Raw genomic sequence first — 7,905 nt, forward strand, 5'->3', positions numbered from 1 at the left:
TGGCAGCAGCTTCAAAACGTGCCGGATTATGGAAATTGTTGGACCACAAATACCAGACCGAAAATGTTCAACATGCATTTAGCAAACACTTAAGAAACGCTGGCAAAAATATTTTATAACATATTTAAAAGACCTAGAAAAATTATCTGACAGACCCGCTGAAGGTATTAGTTTGACGCTCGGGAAGGTGAGAAAGTCTTTCACGTTTCGAGCCTACGCTCTTCAACAGAAAGGAACACGAGGAAATAAACAGAGAGAGAATTATGTATATACATATATATATATATATATATACATGATCTCCGTGGCTGTACTACATGTTTAGTTTACATTGGTAAATTTGCTACCATCTCTCACCAGACGTTTGCAATAACAGCTTCAGACTTCAGAAAGTACAAATTTTTATTTACTCTGAATCCAAACTTCCAGCAGATCTCTCAGTGCACCATTTCCTATACTCTGCCATGTCATCTTTTACAGTCAGGTTTACGTCATCATGCTACATGAACAAACGATATAGTTGACAGTTGTGCCTCCTTTTGTCACATATCTGGCGCTAACTCGGTATTAACTGGCTTTTGTCTAATGTTGCTTGATCAAGTTTTGTTCAAACTGTTTGTTCTTACAAAGCCATAATCACAGTTTATCTGTCTCTCTCTTTAATCCTTTGTCATTTAGCCAATCCCAAACACATCTTCTGCTGTATCTTTTGTTTGCATAACAAACGGACAAATGTAACATTTTCTATCTTCTCTCTATTTTCTTGAACTATAAACAAAATGAGAAGCTGTCTTGCTGTGGTGTCACAGTTTAAATTTTAAGACAGTTTAACAGGTTGTTGTTTTTTTATTATTGTCTCGGATATTGTGAAAAATCTGTAGTATATGAATGACAGAACTGTGATTAACGACAGCGCTTCGAAATCCAAGTTCAGCTACACCTTGACGCATATAGGTTAATACATATTTCTTCAATATTTTTATTTTCTTAGTATTTTAGTATCAAAGAAAACGAGAACATCAAATGTCCATCCCGAGCCAGAGTTCTTAAGACCGGTTTCCTTGGCTTCTCTGGCGTATGTATTCCTCATCTGGACAGAACCCCGGTTTGTCGTACAGTTACACGTTTTTGCCAACTGAATGAGCTGGCAATGTAATATTTTGTTCAAGAACACAACGCATCAACCGGTAAAGAAATCGAAACCATCATCCCACGACCATGAATGCAGCACCTAACCACTAAGCCATGCACGTCTACATAGTATATTCGTATACTATATTAGTATAGAGCTGATATTTCAAGTCTGTGTTTTAAACATCCAATCTACTGTCTACAGATATCTTTTTTTTCCCCATACTTTTATCAAATAACAAAGACATAGCGATATTTTTGCTGTCACTTGCATGTAAAGATGTTATGACTAATCGTTCTCGTTTATTGCACGAAAACACACCTTATTATTCGTCTTGTATAAAATTCACATCTGGACAACCAAAATTTCATTCCAGTGTTTGTGAAATGCTGTATGAGATTCAACTGTTCTTTCCTTCTTTTTTTTTCTATCGTTAATATTTGATATAGTTGATATTTGGCCCATGGAGCTTCAGATTGTCTGCAAAGAAAGAATGAAAGGTATTTCTGGATTTAAAGTATCCATTTGTATATAAATTATGTGACTTGGTGTGACAACGAACTTAAAAGAAGACAAAGCGCAGTGTTGATAAACTACCTCCCTGCACAATGCCTTTTTGATTTTGCTATTGTATGATACTAGATTTTGCTTTTGGGTGTTTTGGAAGAATCTGCTAATAATTGTATAACTTGAACTAATCTTACAACTTTGATAATCTACCTCTGGGGTTGATATACCATCAAATCTTTTCTGATAGTCCAGCCTCCCTTTAGACAAGTTTCTGTGGTTCTTTATTGTCCTTTCCTGTTCGTTGATTACTTGTCGCAGATAAAATCTTGGCCATTTTATAGACCACACATACAGCCAGCAGACTTCAACAATGCTGTTCTACTTCCTTAAGAACAATTTTAATCTATCTATCTATCTATCTATCTATCTATCTATCTATCTATCTATCTATCTATCTATCTATCAATCTATCTATCTATCTATCTGTCTATCTATCTATCTAGAATATATATATATATATATATATATATATATATATATATATATATATATATAAAAGCAGACACCACGTCTAAATAGGTACGCACCGAGTCACACGACCATCCCTCCATTACTTAGCAACAATAAATCTAATAGTTACTAACCGTAATATCAAATAACAGCCATTACCGCTGTTTTTGTTTATCACATCTACGGATACGGTACTGTTTTGTATTTCGAAGAATATTTTCACATTTCCAACTCTTTGATCCATTACATACGTATAGTTAGACTGTTTCCTCTCTTAACTCCATTCATTTACTATAAAGATTTTAGCTTTTAGTTTAAGTTTTTCAAATTTCAAAGTCAACTTCGTAGCTATTTATTTATTTATTATTTAGTTATTCAATTACTTTTTTGTTTTAAAATTTAAATATGTTTTGAAAAATTTTATACTTTTTTTTTTTCGTTTTGGTTATGTGTTGTGTTGTGACGTTTTTATTTTTATTTACAATATGTCTTCCTCTTTGTTTATTATCTTACTTTGTCTGTGTGTCCCGTAGAGAACTCGAAGCAGACGACAACAACAACAACAACAATAATAATAATAACGTAATGACAGACACAAAACATACGCATGTACACACACTCGCACAAAGATATATGTATAAATGCTTATATATATACATACACATATACACATACATACAGCCAAACATATGCATAAACATACACACATCCATGTATATATATGTACATACATACACACACACACACAAGTTATATATGTATATATAAATATATACAAATGCAGGTATGTATCCTCTTTGTTTTATGTATGTATTGTTTCGTATTTTTTTATTTTTTCCGTAATTATTTTATTTACGCATTACGCTTTGTTTACAAAAACAAATAATAATAAAATAAACATAAAATCAAATAAATAAAAACAACACACCCGATGCTGTCACCACTACCACCACCACCACCACCACCACCACCACTACTACAAAGAAATACAAAAGAAACAAAAAACACTGCAAAATAACAAAATAACACAGAAAAATATTTGAAAAAATGTACATACATCAACAGACAAATAAAAATTAAAATGAACACAAAAATATTCAGAAAACATAAATGAACAAACGAAAATCGAATCAAAAAAATAATACTATTGAATAAACGAATCAAAAAATGGTAAAAGTCTGACAAATGGTCAGAGAAAAGTCGTTGTTATATTTTAATAAATGTTCTAAAAGTTTATTTGTAAGAAAATATTTTCTTATTTTAACATAATTCGTTCGTTTATTTGAGTTTTTCTCGACAGAAATAACACAATAAGTATGTTTACTTAATCTTTCGGTATTTTCCGTAATATTCCCGGAAATTTTACATAAAATGCTGTTATGCTACGTGAAAAATTATTCCTATCGACATTTCGTAATGTCTGGCATTCTTTGTAGTCTCTTTTCTTTTATTCATTAATTTTATTTCCTTGTTGTTTTTCTTCTTTTTTCCCCCCTGTTTGATGTCGTGTATATATGTGTGTATATATGTATGTGCGTTTTATGCACATAATAACATACGTGCATGAGTTTAAGTATACATGTACGTACGTACGTACGTACGTACGTATGTCTGTATGTACGCGTTCAACGATGAATGCGCGTATGCATGAGTATATATTACAAGTCTGTGATTGTGTGTGGATGTGTGGGTTTCTGTGTGTATACGTGTTTGCGCTTAAGAACCTGTGTATATATTTGTGTACACGGCTGTTTTATGCACATCATAATGTATGCACTTGTATTCATTTCAGTATGCAGGTATATATATATATTAATTCTTTTACTTGTATCAGTCATTTGACTGCGGCCATGCTGGAGCACCGCCTTTAGTCGAGCAAATCGACCACAAGACTTATTCTTTCTAAGCCTAGTACTTATTCTATCGGGTTCTTTTGACGAACCGCTGTTATGGGGATGTAAACACACCAGCATCGGTTGTCAAGCCATGTTGGAGGCGGACAAACACACACACAAACATACATACACACACACACACACATGAATATATATATACGACGGGCTTCTTTCAGTTTCCGTCTACCAAATCCACTCACAAGGCTTTCGTCGGCCCGAGGAAATACTAGAAGTTACTTGCCCGAGGTTCCACGCGGTGGGACTGAACCCGAAACCGTGTGGTTAGGAAGCAAGCTACTTACTACATAGCCACTCCTGCGCCTCTGTGTGTGTGTGTGTGTGTGTGTGTGTGTGTGTGTGTGTGTGTGTGTGTGTGTGTGTGTGTGTGTGCCTGCATGTGTGTGTGTTTATATTATTCGTGATTAAGTTGAAAGCGTTTATGGAAACCTCGGTTCAAATTCAAGTGCCGCCGAAAGATATTTATATTACACGTACGTAGGTGTAGTCCAAAATATACATAGCCTGATTAAAAGATGGAATGATTACGGTTGGTTGATCTTTGTTCGTAGATCGGCTGGATTTAGGATGAATTGGGACTAAGCAACGATAAGCACTTAAAACCAGATAGTCCAAGGTACTCTATGAAAGATATTCATTAGTTGTTAGAGTTAGACAAGTTTGATCAATAACACTTAAAATATAGATTTCTGATAAAGGCACAAGGGGACACATTTTGGGAATGGATACCGTAAACCCTCGAGTATAGTTGGCCCTTGAGTATAATACGCAGGGGATTTTTAGGGGGACCTTGTGTATAATACGCACCCTTTCTCTAACTTGAGTCAAGGAGGTCTATATAATGTCCTTGGTTAGTAAACGTATATACGGTAACGTCCTTTATTATTATTGTATATATAACATAATGCAAACGTGTAGCTTTTTTGTGCCTTATTACCATGCTCTTCAGCATATGATATAACCTCAAGTTTAAACATAGCTGAATAAGATCTACAATGCATTTTATGGGCATTTAATGTATAAAATATTTTATTGGAGATTAATGTACAGGTTTAAGTCCCGTTTATAAAAACCCCAAGTAAAGACCCACAATAGTTCAAACATTTAATACTGTTATTTAATTAAGTATCTATTGTTTGCCATGGTAATGATGCAAACTGCCAATACAAACAGCAGGATGAACTATTTAGCGCTAAACTATTAAGCTCAATTCGTGCGTAATTAAGCCAGCAACACCTAGTCGAACAAACACTTCCGCGCATGCGTAATACAATAATGGTGATGTTCTTAACTGTTATATGGGAATGTAAATTGTTTTTGTTACATGTTATTCCGTGTTCTGAACACTTTTATTTTAATAAATGTTGCTTCCTGCAAGTTATGGATGATTCCTTTATGACTTCATTGCTTTCAGGCTTAGCTTAAGGTATTTTCGCGCCCAACATCACAAAATGCGTCTGAATAAACATTGCCGGACAGCAAATAGAGACTCGGATATTGCTTAGAAAATATTTTTCATTTTTAAGCTCGTATATAGTACGCACTAGGGATTTTGACTTTTAAATTCGGGGGGAAAATGTGAATTATATTAGAAGACTTATGGTATATGCTGATTAAACTGACCCTCGGGTAGATGAAAGCAATCCTATATTGCCCCCATCCCGTACTAACGATTATGCCCAGTTCTTCCTTCCTAGATCATCGATTTTCTGGAATCTTCTCTGTTCAGTATTTTTCCAGAACTTTCTGACTTCAGCATTTTAAACGGAATATTTAAGGCACCAAACTCACTGGTCTCTGAGAACTGCAAAGTCATGGACACTTACTCTTTCTCCATAAACAGACAGTAAGTACAGACAAGAAAAAAAATCAATTTCCAGTTTGATTTGAACACTGAATGTAACGGAGGTAACTAAACGCTGAAATATATTTAATTCTTCGCTCTACCAATTCTGCCAAATAACTGTTTTGACGGAAGGTATATAAAAATGCAGACAGTCAATAAATTCCAAAGCGATAAAAGCAAATCAATAAAGATTGCTGAAGATGAGGAGAGATTAAATACCTGGAAGTAAGACAACGAAGTCCGGAATATTCAAAGGGTAAAAATGGCGGATGTAAAAGCGAAGACGTAAAAGTTAAGACGTAAATTTATAACACAGACGTAATTATGACGTAATTATTAGAAGTAGACGTTAAGATGTAAATGTAAGAGGTAGACGTTGAGACGTAAATGTAAGAGGCAGACGTTAAGACGTAAATTTAAGAAACAATATTTAAAGACGTAGCTGACAAAATAGAGTGTTAGCCTCTAGACGGCTGTTGGTCAGGCGAGAAATACAAGGCCAAATCTTGCGTAAATCACACACACACCGTCAAAACAAAGCTAGATATGTTGAATAATGTAGTTTTAGGTTCATTCCATCTGAATTAAAGACAAGTTAGACAGGGATGGAACCTATTTTGATCACATGAATCATATTATATCGGGACTGGCAGAGTGGTTACAATAATAACAGCAATGATAAAATCAATAATAATAATAATAATAATAATAATAATAATAATAATAATAATAATAATAATAATAATAATAAAAATAATAATAATAATAACAATAATAATAATAATAACAATAATAATAATAATAACAATAATAATAACAATAATAATAATAATAATAATAATAATAACAATAATAATAACAAAAGACGACGACGACGACGACAACAACAACAACAGCAACAACAACGAGACAACGAGATGACTTCAAAGAAGAATGACACGAAATCAATTAGATATAAAAATAATTTGTCAGCATAAAATGAGAAAGGTAAGACGAGGTAAAAAGAGAGAGAGAAAAAAGAGAGAAAACAGAGTGAAATTAATTAAATTGAAGATGTACAAAGCAGACGTAGAGAGGCACATTGACACACATAGACGCATAGACGCACTCACAGCCAAACATAAAAACACATACAGTTAGTGTGTAAGTATATATATATATATATATATATATATATATATATATATATATATATATATATATATATATATATATATATATATATATATATATAGATATATATATAGGTATACATATATATATACATATATATAATATATACATACATACATATATATTTCATATATATAGTATATATATATATATATATATATATATATATATAGTGTATATATACTGATATAGCAATACGAAAATGGAGGGGGTTAATAGGTGGTATTCATCAACTTTTAGACATTATACTATGTTTATTTATTTATTTTTTAAAAGGACAACTATACCAATATACATACATGTATAACATATTAGGCTTTACATATATAATCTATAAAATATAAAATATAAATATATAAATATATATATTTTATATTTTATATATTATATATGTAAAGCATAATATGTTATACATGTATGTTTTTTGTTATAATTGTTTTTTTTTAATAAATAACCAGACATAATATAATGTCTAAAAGTTGATGAATACCACCTCTTCATCCCCTCTATTTTCTTATTGCTATATATAATGATGCCGTCGGTGCGGAAACAGGATATTTTGCAATTTTTAACGCCCTCGTAATTCTCCGTACTATTGTTCCGAACCTGTACAAGTCAATTCATCGATGGTTTATTGCTGTGAATGATTCCAAACGTGGACCAGATCCACATTAAATAAAACTTCCATCCAACAACGTGTTTCTATTATTTCATTATTTTGTCCGACCCCCGTGTATATGTGTGTGTGCTCGAAAAGCTTTTTTTATTCACTCCCTCTTTATTTCTGTGTTCCTTTCTGTTGAAGAGCGTAGGCTCGAAAC

General features: G+C 32.6%; 1 long non-coding RNA gene across 1 annotated transcript; it reads right to left on the reverse strand.

Moving 5' to 3' along the window:
* Positions 1-388: 388 nt before the first annotated feature.
* Positions 389-6,369, reverse strand: LOC106879027 (uncharacterized). Its single transcript, XR_001410585.3, has 2 exons — positions 6,131-6,369; positions 389-1,612 (listed from the first exon to the last, which is right to left on the reverse strand). It is a non-coding gene; the product is annotated as an uncharacterized LOC106879027 (long non-coding RNA).
* Positions 6,370-7,905: the final 1,536 nt, after the last annotated feature.

Source organism: Octopus bimaculoides, chromosome 10, assembly GCF_046866305.1.
Source record: "Octopus bimaculoides isolate indiv1 chromosome 10, ASM4686630v1, whole genome shotgun sequence".
Lineage (NCBI taxonomy): Eukaryota > Metazoa > Mollusca > Cephalopoda > Octopoda > Octopodidae > Octopus > Octopus bimaculoides.